Source organism: Ambystoma mexicanum, chromosome 10 (genome assembly GCF_040938575.1).
Source record: "Ambystoma mexicanum isolate Mex_15411 chromosome 10, UKY_AmexF1_1, whole genome shotgun sequence".
NCBI classification, from domain to species: domain Eukaryota; kingdom Metazoa; phylum Chordata; class Amphibia; order Caudata; family Ambystomatidae; genus Ambystoma; species Ambystoma mexicanum.
This window is the reverse complement of record NC_090932.1, coordinates 1,132,267,267-1,132,281,135: the sequence shown is the minus strand read 5'-3', so window position 1 is coordinate 1,132,281,135 and position 13,869 is coordinate 1,132,267,267.

Sequence of the window (13,869 nt, the reverse complement as noted above, 5' to 3'; positions counted from 1 at the left end):
TCCTGGAAAGAAAGTGAAACCAAATACAAACTATTGATACTAGAAGCCAAAAAAAAACTATTATAACGACCAAATTACAGCGGCTGCTAATTCCACTAGTAAACTTTTTAACATTTTAAAATCAGTGGAAAAACCCATTGCCATCACTCCCCCGTTCTCACCCACACAAGACGAATGTGATGCTACCCAGTCCGCCTTCTTCAATACAATTTCCAAAGCCAGGGACACTATTCTAAACTCACTAATGAATAAAACAACATCAATGACCATGCGGTGGAAGACATGACTAAAACTCTTACCTCCATGAAACCCACCACCTGTGCAGAGAACATTCTCCCTCCTAAAATAATCTTGGACAATGTGGACATCTTTGCACCGATGCTAACTAAAATCATCAATGCATCCTTTAGAGATCAGGAAGTACCTAAGGCCATCAAAAAAGTTACAGTTACACCATTCGTCAAAAAACCCAACCTCGACCAAAGAGACCCCAATAACCTGAGACCCATTACGAACTGCAACTTTATTTTAAAAATCATGGATAAGATCGCCACTAGTCAGCTACAGGCACATGAAGAATCTACTAATTCTCTACATCCTCAACAATCAGGTTTTCGCCTGGCACACAGCACAGAGCCGGCAATGCTTGATTTACAGTCCAAGATGCTTAGCATCATTGACAAAGGAAAGGCAGGCCTCCTCATTCTTCTCGACCTAAGTGCTGCGTTCGACCTATTGGACCATAACTTACTCCAGTCCGCTATGAAGAAAACAGCAAACTGTTCAGAGGAAGCCATCGGCTGGATTATGTCATTCCTAAAAAATAGGATATCTAAGGTCCACTGGGGCAATAAGTTCTCCATGGAAAAAGAAATTCTATGGAGAGTTCCCCAAGGCGCTAGCAAGTCACCGCTACTATTTAACATCGATCTGAGATACCTATGCCTCGATCACATCAACGCATTCTTTACCAACTACGCCGATGACACGCAGCTGGAGAATACCAGAAAGATAGTGACCAGCTCACCATGATATATAACAATGTGGAACATTGGATGGACTCCAATTGGATGTGCCTTAACAGACAAAAAACAGAGCTTATGATCTTCGGCTCCTCATCAGTCAGAGCTAAACTATCTACCTCGTACAAATCCTTCAAAATAAAAGACACACAGATTCAGGTCCTAAGTAATGTCAAAACCCTGGGTATGATGCTTGAAGCATCCTTGGGGACCAATGCGCAGGCATAATATATTAAAAAATCTGTGCTTGTCACCTCAGATTACTAAAATCCATTTGGCCTTAAATATTAGAGGACAACAGTGCCATCATTGCTAGAGCCATCATAATGGGCCTCATTACACGGAAGGTGGTAACCATGGCGCTATTAGCGCAATGGTTGCCGCCGGTAATTTACCGATTCTGCCATGGTGGATGGCGGAATTACCGTCCCATTCCAAGGTTGGCGGGCGGTAATTCCCCATTCACCATTGGCCCTTCCCCATTCCCATTTGAGCCACCATAGGGCTCAATGGGAATGGGGAAGGCGGTAATTACGGTACTTACGGTACTTCCGGTAATTAAAACCAGCCATTAAGGACGGGACCCGCGAAGGGACCTCGTAGTAAGGCAGTAAGGGATTACCGGTACCGGTACCCTTACCGGTAATCCCTTACCGCCATCCGTGTAATGAAGCCCAATGTCTCGCTTGGACTATGGCAATGCCTTGGTTCTAGGTGCCTCCAAAAAATGTTTACACAGCTCCCAAGTTGTACCGAATAACGCGGTAAGGATTGTGAAGCATAAAACCAGATAGCAACACATCAGTGACTCCAGAAGGGAGCTACACTGGTTGAGAATTGAGGATAGGGTACATTTCAAGGCCTTAACAATTGTGCATAGATGTATCCATGGAAAAGCCCCGGCTTACTTGAAATCCAGGATTCAATCCTATGCTCCAGGCAGAACACTAAGAACAACCCATCTTGGCAAAATCACGGGTGCTCTGCATAAACTCAAATGTGGTCTTGGCAGATCCTTCCCAATACTGGCAGCTGAGGGACTCAACAGGTAAGGGAAATTAGCCATTCTGGAGAATTCTCCCTAACACCATCCAAGGCCAAATGATACTGATGTGTTATACAGCACTTACGCTTAAGCGCTTTATATAGAACAAATGTACATACAATATCACCTATCATGTGTTGGTACTCATTTATCGACCTCAGAAGGATGAAAGGCTGAGTTGAGGTGTTTAAGAACAGACTAAATCAGTGACTCACCCACTGAAGTGTTCCTGAAACAAACCTTTAATGAGTCTAGCAATTATTGTATCAAATTCCAGAAAGACACATTATTTGTTATTCCTATTCTTGAGGCCTGAGCAAGAAAGCCAGCCACTACAGAAACAAAGAGCCACATGGCACTGGCCACAGCCCAGGAGCTTACATTTTTTTTTAAAAAAAGTAAAAAACAAAAAAGATTAATTTGTTTAGGGGTTGCAAGGGAGACCACAGGGGTAGCAAGGGAGACCTCAGGGGTCGCAGTTGAGACCTCTGGTGACCCCCAAATGACGTCCCTGGATACTCCCCCTTTGAGTGCCTAGTCTGCCTCTCCTAAATCTTCTCTCCTTCTGGCCACCTTCTATCGGCCACCCGGACAGTCCACTCTCTTTCTGTGGGAATGGGCTGACTTGCCTCGTCTCTACTTTCCTCCTCCCAACTGCTCCTGCTGGGTAATCTCAACATCCATCTGGACTCTCCTGACTTCTCATGACCTTTCCCCAACCTACGTGATTCTTTCTCCCTCTTGATCTTACACTCTGACCCCACGCACACATCGGGCCACACTTTGGATGTTCTTACCTCTACTGACATCCCTCTCTCTATCCCTCTCACTACCTCTCTCTCTTCGACGGACCACTCTCTTCTCTCTTCACACTTGAAGCTCTCCTCTCCTCTTGCATTGGCACACCCGGCGCGGCCCCTCGGCCTCAAAGTCACCAGACCCATTAAAAGAGTGACAGTGGCTGCCTTTGCCTCCACCTACTCTCCGCCTCATACGCCTGTGGCTGACTCTCACCCTGACACAGCCCTCGCTAACTCTCAATCTCCAACACTCTTGATACACTTGCCCCTGTCATAAGTGTCCGACTGAAGTACCAAAGTGCAACTCTTGGTAGGACTCCAATCTGGCTGCCCATAAACGCAAGTGTAGGGCAGCTGAGCGGAAATGGAATTCGTCAGGCGGATCCTCTGACAAACTGGCCTGCCACCTCCTTCAAAGGAAATATTGACTCTGCATCCACCCCAAGAAAAGAGTCTTTATTCAAGCCAGCAACTTCGCGGCATCAAACAAAGAGGCCAAACTTTTCAAAGCAAGTAAGGAACTAGCCAATCCTGCAGCAGTCTCCTCTTCTGTCACACCCACCCAGGACCTTTGTTTGGCCCTGGCTTCACACTTCACCGCAAAAACCCAACACATCCTTTCTTCTCTCTCTTTCACACTACATCATACACCAACACCTCTGGAGCAACACTTGGTCCCTGCACCACTTCTCCTCTCTTCTCTCACTCCCATTACACTGATGAGGTCGCCAGCCAAGTCCGGTCATCAAAGCTTCATCCAAACAGGTGGCCCCCTTTCCCTCCAAAACCATTAAGGACAACATTGACTGTCTTGCTCCAGTCTTGGCTGACCTCTGCAATCTCTCTTTTGCCACTGGAGTTTTCCCAACTTCTCTTAAGCACTTCCTTGTGCACCTCCTACTTAAGAAACCCTCTGCCGACCCCTCCATTCCGGCTGACTACCAACCCTATCTCTATCACTCCTTCCTGGGAAAACTACTATAGAAGTTGGCTATCTCTCAATTTACCCTCCTCACTGAATCTGCTGGTTGCTTCCACGACCATCAGTCTGGCTTTAGAGCATCCAGAGGCACAGAAACTGCTCTTCTGAACACCTGTCAAGACCTCCTCTCAAATCTCAACACTAACACTCCCTCTGTCCTCATTCTTCTTAACCTCTGCTGTGCCTTTGACACAGTAAACCACAACATCCTGATCGTATGTCTCCGTGGCACTCTGGGAATCACAGGTCAGGCTCTGGCAAGGTTAACCTCCTTCCTTTCCAACCACCCATATCACGTGGAACTTGGGTCCTTTCTCTCTACTATCACTCTTTCAACCTGTGGCGTTCCCCAGGTTTCTAACCTATCCCCCTGATTCTTCACTGTCTACACGGCTGCCCTGGCACGTGTGACTGCCATTTTCATCTCTAACTTCCATTTTTAGGCGGATGACACACAACTCTCCTTCAGGCTACCCTTAACCACCTCCTCTACCTCACTCATATCTGACTGTCCGCAATTCAGTCATGGTGTGCTGCAAACGACCTCTGCCTCAGTGCCAGTAAGACTGAGATTGTTCGCATTTGGACTCCTGCTTCTGCTTTCCCACTCTCACTCTGGCCGGCCTCCCTTGGGCCTACGCCTGAACCCACCTGCATGGCAAAACACCTTGGGGTCATCTTTGACTCCACTCTCTCCTTCTCCACTCACATCTCAGACATCTCTAAAACGTCCAACTACCAGCTGCACCTCCTCAGAGGTACTCTTCCTTTTCTCACCTTCCCTCAGCGGCTCACTGTCTCCAGAGGCCTGGTTCACTCAAGGCTGGACTACTGCAACAGCCTCTTTCTCAACCTCCCTGCTTCTGCTCTGCACCCTCTGCAAATCATCGAGAACCGAACCACAAAACGTATCCTTGGCCTCAAGCCCAGGGACTGCATCTCTCCAGCACTGAATTCCCTCCACTGGCTCCCCGTGGCTGCAAGGATAAAGTTCAAGACCCTCTGCATTGTCCACAAGGCTTTCTGGGGCCTGGCACCCACCTATCTGCAACAATACCTACCTAAATACTGTCCTTCCCGAGCCCTCCGCTCATCTACCTCCATCCTTCTGCGAGTGAGCTGGTTCTCTAAGCAGAGATTTGGAGGGAGATCTTTATCCTCTGCAGGGGCCTCCCTCTAGAATATCCTCCCTGCTGCCCTCCGCCTTGAGCCGGATCGCCTTAAGTTCTGGAAACTGCTTAAGATATTACTCTTCTCCTCTTTCTTCTCTCTGCCTCTGCCCTGCAGATCTCTCTCTCCGCTCCATCCCACTCTCCCTACTTTTCCACACAGCTGGTTGACTGTCGGCCTGGTCTCACAGGTCCCTGGCACCCACGCCAATCCTCTCACACTTGCCACCAGGCCTTGCACTTGCCTCATTGTTACTGCACTTGGTCAATTGACCCATGAGAGTGGCATCTCTCAGCACTTGCCCCAGCTCCTCTGACTGACTGGGCTCACTTGCTCCCCCTCCGACCCCCCTGCACTTGTCCCCCCTCCCCTCTCCTGCACCTGTCTGCACACTTGCACAATCTTTTTTTCCCTTGTTTCCCCTCTTGCATGGTTGCACCTCCATGCACTTTGAAAAACTGCAGAATCGTCGTCAGACGTATTTGGTGTTCTCGACACTGTTAAATGTACTTATGCACTTGTGCCATACACTTACTCTGCCTAGTGTAGACTTGTATAATTCCGAAATTCAAGGGCTCTGAATGACTGTTGTGTTTTCCCTTTGTTCCTGTAAGAAAGCTGTTTCTTAGACACTCTTGTAGGTTCCTTCAGTTAAGCTTTACAAGATGGTACAAACTGAACCACTGTGTCCCATCATTCAGGCTGACTCGTCCCCAACTGACTAAAACTGGAACCTTGACAGACACTCACACCCAAACATTCTACTGCAGCACATCAACATTCTCTCAGCTCATACATACATAGCAAGCACGATACAACAGTTCCCTCCCTCCTTCAACGCTTTGAAACACTTTGTGTATAGGCGCTTTACAAATAAACAATAGGAAAACCATGTACGAACACAAATGCATCAGGGGTACACAGCCTGAATGGAAGTTTAAATGTATCACAGTGCAAGATTATGTTAGCATAAATCGTCTCCTATGTTTTTCAAATATACTTCAAGGCATAAAGTCCCATGACAACAACACTGTGTGAAAGATTAAGCTACTTGTAGTCGTTGTATCCAACAGACTTGACGTTTCTCAGCTGTCTCTCAGCAGGCACAAGCGTGAGAAACAGGCAGCATCAACATGTCCTTCATGGTTAGAGACTGATGAGAAAAACTCAAGGTATATGTGGAAGGTGGAAAAGCTCATGTCCAGGTAAGCATCCCCCATGCCCAAGACCAATATGACCTCACACCACCCCATTAACAAATTGTGTAGCACGTAGGAACCGGTGGACTCCTGCCCATAGGTCCAAAGGAGAGTACAAGAAATTGCCCTGGCATGCTTATTATACACTAGGGGAAAGACCTTTGGCACGCCTTGCTGCACATGAAACAACACATCTATTTCACTTTTCTGTCAGGAAAGAAACATGGATAATAAGTGACGGAGCAATTATCACTTTAAGGGACACTTCATCCTATGATGTGCACTATGTAAATGATCAACATTTGTATTATCTTGAAGCAAACGCTGTAGTTTAATACGCTATATGGGAGTGGGGCTTTTGTACAGTGCACACGTAACAGAATCACTTCTAAGTGATCCTAATTGTGGCAGCCAAAGGACACAAGACCCATGTAAGTAGAGTGATTTGCACAGGGTTGTATGGATTGGTCAAGTGGGGGAAGTCAGGTTTTCTGGTTACACTGCTTGCAATTTTGTAGGTTTCAGACCACACATGCTCCAATTGCGTCTTTTGTTTCGGACCAACATGAAATTCCTGGAATGAAATAACCTAAGTACTTTGTGCAAGTGGATGTTTGCATGTCGTTCTTTTAACTGTCACAGGCTCTCAGTGACACCTTAATTTACTCTGTGAATGTAACAAAGGATGATGAGGTGATGCTTGGCTTGGCTCTAGTTTTCTCAAAGGCCCTCCATCCACGCCAGAGCCAGACATTAGGCTCTAGACATGCTCAAGCCAGCATTGGTCCCTCAACTCTACTGTAGCTTGGGAATTTGAGGGCTTGTCTAAGAAAAGAAAGCAGCCAGGGATTTCAGTGCAATATCACCTTCGGTTTCCTTTGTTTATTGGCCTAAAATGATCTTCAATTACATTGAGTAATACCAATAATTTATAATTGTTCTTTTATGATGCACTGAACGATCCCAGGATTCGAACCTGTGTGGATATGCGTTGTCTTTGTTCCAAGACAAACACTTTGCCCCTAAGCTATCCTCACGGTCCAATGTATTCCTTTGTACAAAATGGATCTTTTTAGTTACTACAAGAATTAAGAAAACCATGATGTTTTACTGAATGTTGTGCTACTGTTTGGGATACATGTTTTATTTGAATTAAACTGCATTGGACTACACTTCCCATATACCATTGGGTAGGGATGTCATCATATAGATTGGCAGTATGCTTGTATGTGCTTTGTGTTCACACAATATCTTCTGATGATGTTTGAGTCCTCAACAATCCCAAAGAAGATGGCTTCAAAGCAGTTTGTTTTCTTTACATATTTTCTGCTACTACTTTAATATTGACTGTGGTGCCCCACTTATATGCATGTGTAATCTTACAGCCCAGCACCCAATACCGCCTACAGGCTCTTGCAAGATATTTTCGCCGTTTCACATGGGTGATTTCTCTCTACCCAGTATGCGAAGGCCCAACAAGCCCTAATCAATGCTTTAAACGTTGATGACAGTACTCAAAACTGTACTGTATGTAACAATCAAAAAATGTAGTACCAGACTATAGTCCACCTTGTTCCCCCTGTGAGCTTAGGGCCCTTTAGTAAAGTGCATGCAATGTATGGGTTCGCAGAATAACTCTGAGTCCAAATAACCGAACCAACTCAGGAAGATGGCAAAGTACTGTTTTATTATCAATTATCTAAAACAGGGAGTTAGACCGGACATCAACGGACATTGCAGCGATCTTTCCACAAAAAATAGACTTTATACAAGAAATACGTCAGAGGTGATGTCATACTACAGGGCAAATAAGGAAAAACCTACTAGAGATTGTGATAGGCTTAAGGGGAACATCTAAGTATACATTACATAGGAACTGGGATTGTGAGTGGCTGCCCACTGTCAGGTGGACAATATATGCCTACCTCTAAAACATGTCATCTTTAAAATCATTAAGTACACAGTTTGAGATTGGTCTTCAAACTATAAGGTCCTTCATTATGTGGACTTCTACAATTGGTTGGCACGCTTGTGCCATGTCAGGAATATTCGGTTAACTTAGCAGCACGTAAGCTCAGACCCAGGCGCAAGGAGGTGGCCTAACTATATCTCCCCACCTAATTAACCCAACATCTCTCATCGCACATGCCTTCTGCTATGAGGACTGTCTTTGAACTTGGCCTTGCAAAGTATCTTTGTCTCTGTGAATACATGGGAGTGCAGGCACTCACTATCGCTGTTCTAGGACACAAGGTTTGGCACTATTTTCATCCTTGGCTCATGTGACAGGAGACCACGATTTGGTCCATTTTGCAGGTTTTAAATGTTTTAAATGAATAAAACTTGGCACTCATGGTGTTCTTTCTTTGCACCTTGACAAGAGATGATTCATCCTTGCGCGTTCACTCCTTTCAAGAATAGATAACTGACCTTGGCTGCTTCAATCTTGATACCAGGCCAGACAGCCTTGCCATGCAGCTCCACGATTTCAGCTTATTCTTGCTGGGACACAATTCTCCCTTTTTTCTTCATGGGTCCTGGCTTGCTGAAATTCATGACACAGATGTCCAGCCTCTATACAGTGGTGGCTTTGCCTGCATTCTATTCACTACCTACAGCCAGTTTCTATGATGACTTAGCCTACTTTGCATTTCAGCATCTGTACAATTATTGAACGGTTGATTCTCTGCAGCACCGTGTGCATGTGTAATCTTTTTCATATTTAAAAGTTCACTTGACTCTTTACTTGTTCATTAGTTTCTGTAGGATTCATGCATCCTCTTCAGCCAATATCTCGGGACGTCGCTCACCTCTCTTGCTGCATCACTAGCTTCTCTCTTTGCTCTTTTTCAGATTCCTTCAGGGAATTCCTCCCTCAGATTGTCGTCTCTTTGGGGATACATTCGAAAGGGTTTTCTCAATGGGTATCTTTATTCAAATATACGCTGCAGTATTGGCATAACTGCTGGTGTCAAACATAGCGCGGTCTCAGACTTCCAACATATAGGAGGTGGGGGCAGGATTTCCTGCAGAGGCATGCAACTGCTCCTCTACATTCCCCCCTCTGGTTGCGTCCTTGACCACCTCCTCAATTGTTTCCACATCCTGGTATTTTCTCTTGAAGAAGTGTTTCTTTGGCATCCATATCTTCATCAACCCCCTCAGGGTGCCGGTTGATTTGACATGTTCATCTACAGTCCTGGTTGTGTAGTTACATTGTCCATTCGGATTGCAATAGACCCATCATCCCACGTACTTCTTATGATTCTTCGGATACAGGAACTACGTTCATTCAGGTGGTACGATGGTGGCCTCTACATATTTTCTGACAACTTTATCAGTCAGCTCATGGGGTCTCGCTCCAGATTCGACATCAATCATGATCTTCATTCCTACCACCCTTCCTTGCCATTTTCTTGCATTGGGTAATCACTATCCTGATTACAGAGAAACCAAACATCACCAGCACTAATATTACTCCAAGAATCTTGGATATATTTGCCAACCACTGCAGAATCCATGAGAACAGGGAAGCAAACCAACTGTCATCTTTAATGTCATCTGTCTCATCTTTCATCTTGTTATGCAGGTCTGTCAACAACGTTATGGCCTCCATCAAGGTCCCATTTTCTTCATCATGAGAAGGTCTGAGTGTGCAACATGATGGCCCAATTTTGGCGCAAACTCCTCCTTCCATTGCTGTAATCATATCAAGGACATACCTGCTCTGGAGGGTCATCAGTCTTATGGCTCTCAACTCTTCCTTAATAGCGTTGAACCCCTTTAAGGTAGCATTGATTGTCTGCAGAAGCTCCCATCTGGTGATCTGAAACCACTTGGCGTTTGCTACTGTTTGGATCCCAGGCATCAGTATAGTCGTAAATATTGTGGCAGTCTTACTGAACAACCTGTGTTCATTAGGAATGGAGTCATATGCTGTTATTGACTTGGCTGAGAAATAATTCTCTCTTCTTATAGGACGGGGAAGTTCAAGTGTTCTTCTTTTTCTCAAATGGGCATCCACTTTTGGAAACTCACCAATGTTCAGGTCGCACCAAAGAACATACTCCGCCCCATTCCTTGGGCAACCTTATGTATGCTCTAGATCCACAAGCCCAATATCGTTCCATGAGGACGGCCACCCCTTCTCCAATCCTAAGAATGCCAATTGTAGTTTTGCATTCTTTGTTATATGCCACATGATTCTTCCCGTGTCTTCGCAAGCACAGTGTTGCATTAGCCAATGGGATTACAACTAGAGGGCATGATTCATCTTCTATCCATGTCAGTAGTTTGGCGTGTTAAACCCATGACGTCTAACACCCATCATCCACCCTTTGCACTTCTTGTACGTATTCTGTCTTCAGCAGGTGAGCTGCACAGAACATCATTCCTTCTTCCCACCCCTTCTAGGACTTCACTTGTCCATAGATCAAAAATGGAGTTTGTTCCCAACTTCCAGGTGATCCTGTTATTTCTGTCACATCAGGGCAGTTCAGTCTCTTCATCTTTTCAATGATCACTTCATCTGTCCTGCCGCAGGATACAAAAGCATATTGCTCTTCCATCCAGGTTCCTTTTCCATTTGTAAGGTCCTGATGTAGTCATCCTGGCATGGAAACAACCATTTTGATCTCCATCGCAAATTTGCCCAGCTTCCTTGGAATTGTCCTCGAGGTGTACATGATGCAAGATGACTGAGGCACCTTGCATCGTTCTCTGGAATCTCTCTGGCATTGAAAGTTCATATTGTATTCATTGCATAGGGGATGAAAGAGCAGACATAGCAACCTACCTTAGATGCTTTCTCCCCCACCTTTCTCATGTTCTGGTACCACATATTAGTCACCAAGTGTGCTGTGTTATCTAGATAGGTATTTATCCCTTCACAATCTTCCTATCCCAAAAGTTGTGTAATAATCATGGAGTAAATCAAACGCGGTTTTTATAGTAGGGAGAACCATAGGGACTTCTCCTTCATCAGAAGTACTGACATGATGGAGGCTGTGAAAGATGAGGAACAGAAAGACAAAGCGAACAATCATGCAAGCATATGTTATGCATAAGAACATAGGCATCCATCTTTTACGCCATCCTACTACTTGTTGCACTTGTTCATTTAATAGAACTATGCCACTCCCTTCTTTAATCATTTGTAATACATTAATTACATTTCTTTATGCTTGTAACTGTAAAATCTGTTCAATTATAGCAATAAGGAGTCTTCTTATCACTGGTCCATTTTTAGGATCCTGTAAGAAAGTGTGAATATTAACGTCTCTTCTAACAAGAGCAGGGCAAGATCGAAGTATGAACACAAAGACAGCTAGCACAAGCCGATGAACGTCACTATTGACAGGTACCATATTTTTAATCACTTAAAACAAATATTCTCCACGAAATGAATCTGGATACTGATCTCGTTTCCAATTTCTGGTCAAGAACCGATGTTTAGGCATGACTCTGATGCTTCAATATGTATTTCTAAAAGTTTACTTCAAAATTCCTGGAATTCTCTGCAAGTGTTTTCACTCTCTGATAAAATATCTATAAGGAGTGTCCATTTAATTTCAGTCCAGATTAATAACTGTATTAATCACTCATTGTTTTGTCGTCCTTCTTCTTTGTCATTGATTGGGTGTGCAAACGTTGAAATTCTTCCTCTTGTCTTGCTTCTGGTTCGGCAACAGTGTGAGGGCAGGTCTTTCCTTTATAGATCCTGACATCGCCCATGTGTAACCAAGCTCTTCTTCCCTGTACTCTAATCACAGAACAAGACACGTTCTCAGTGATAAAAGGGCCATGAAAACGTGGCTCATGCCACTTTCTCGTAACATTTTTAATTAGGACTAGGTCCCCAACATATAACATAGGTGATGGAAAAAGTTCTCTTGGATTGGTTGTCAAATTATCTTCTTCTGTGTTCTTAGACCGACCCCCCTGCCGCTTGACTTGATCTGAAATGAAAGAAATGCTAGAGGTCATACATGACAAATAATCATGCATCTCATCACCTAAGGTTTTGCTACACTCTGGGCATAACTTCTACTCCCAGACAGAGGTGTAAGGGGCATTCTCATATGACGCCCTGTAACTATCTCATGCAGGGTGAGGTGATGATCTGATCCTGGCTGATTCCGAAGGGCATATAAGGCTAGGGGTAGGCAATACAGCCATCCATTTTTCAAAGTCAATTTTATCTTGGAAATCCTTTCTTTGAGGATGCTGTTGAGACTATCACATATCCTGTTCACTTGCAGGTGATAAGCAAGGAAAACCTGTGCTTTATTCTTAATAGAAGCAATATCTGTTCAAATAGCTCACTGACAAAATGCAGCCCATAATCAGATCTCAGTACTTCACACACACACCCCACCTCGGGAAAACTTTGTGCACTAAAAACTTCAGTGCGCAAGTGACATCAGGGTGTATACATGGACCTGCTTCAATCCATCTAGAAAAGGGACACAAAACCACTAATAAATACCTATATCCATTACATATCTGCAGCATATCGACATAGTTGATATGTAAATGCTGAAAAAGAACATTCGATTGAGGTATTACTCTCCTAATCATTCTCAGTGTATGCCCAGCAGTAAACTTTTGACACATGATGCAGTTCACCATAAATAGTACAACGTGTTCCAGCAGATTAGGAATGAACCAGTCGCTCAATCGTAGAAGCAAGACTCTCACTAACTATATTCGCTGGGTAATATAGTTGTTCGAGCGTGACCTTTAATAACGTTACTGGCATCACTGGCTTTCCAGTGCTGTCCTGTCATCATAATGCTTCCATGAGTGATAAAGAACACCCCCTTTGTTTCCATAATTCCTGCTCTTCCTGTGGTGCGCTTCCTTGAATCTCTATTTATTGGGTTATCAACAACTTATTAAACCCCTCTTGCACTAGCATTGTTGTAACTACTTTTTCGTTAATACTCTCAGTGTGAAAACTCAAAGTTTCTGGAGAATATAAAACCTTGTGGCTTCTTCGTCTGCCGCTTCATTCCATCAAGAGATAAAATGTGTTCACTTAGTGTGCGCCGTGCATTTAACGACCGCTATGGCCACTGGGAGTTGTAGTGACTTAATGTGCCTATCCAATAAGAATGCATGCTGTACTGGAGAGCCAGCTGCGTGAAGGTAGCCCCTCCTTTTCCAACAAAAGTGAGACACAGTCTGTCATGATCACAGAGAAGGTGCCAGGCATATCTCCTAAAAGAACCTGGTCTAAAGCCTACCATTCCTGGGTGATGGGCAGACAACGCTGTGTTGTGGATAGGTGTTGATGGTCACTTCCTCATTACTCAACATGGCCGCCAAGTTGACTTCATATAGGCTTACTGTGCAGGTCTAAGCATTCTTTACACTGTCCCTACTTAAGCCCCTCCCCTCGATCGCTCTGCGCTTCACGTCGTGTTCTGCCTAGCAGTGAAACGCTTACCGCAGTCCAGTCACAGATTTAGTTATAATATCTCTAAGTAGTTTTAGTTTCAGGGTAATAGTTCTCCATAGTCTTTCCCTTGCAGCTGATTCCCCAATCCAGTTCCAGAATTCGTTTTGGGTCACGTTAATTTTCCTGTCACGGCAAGTGTCTTCCTCTCTCTGTTTTCCCCGATTCCTGTCGAAGCATTCACAGAAGGTA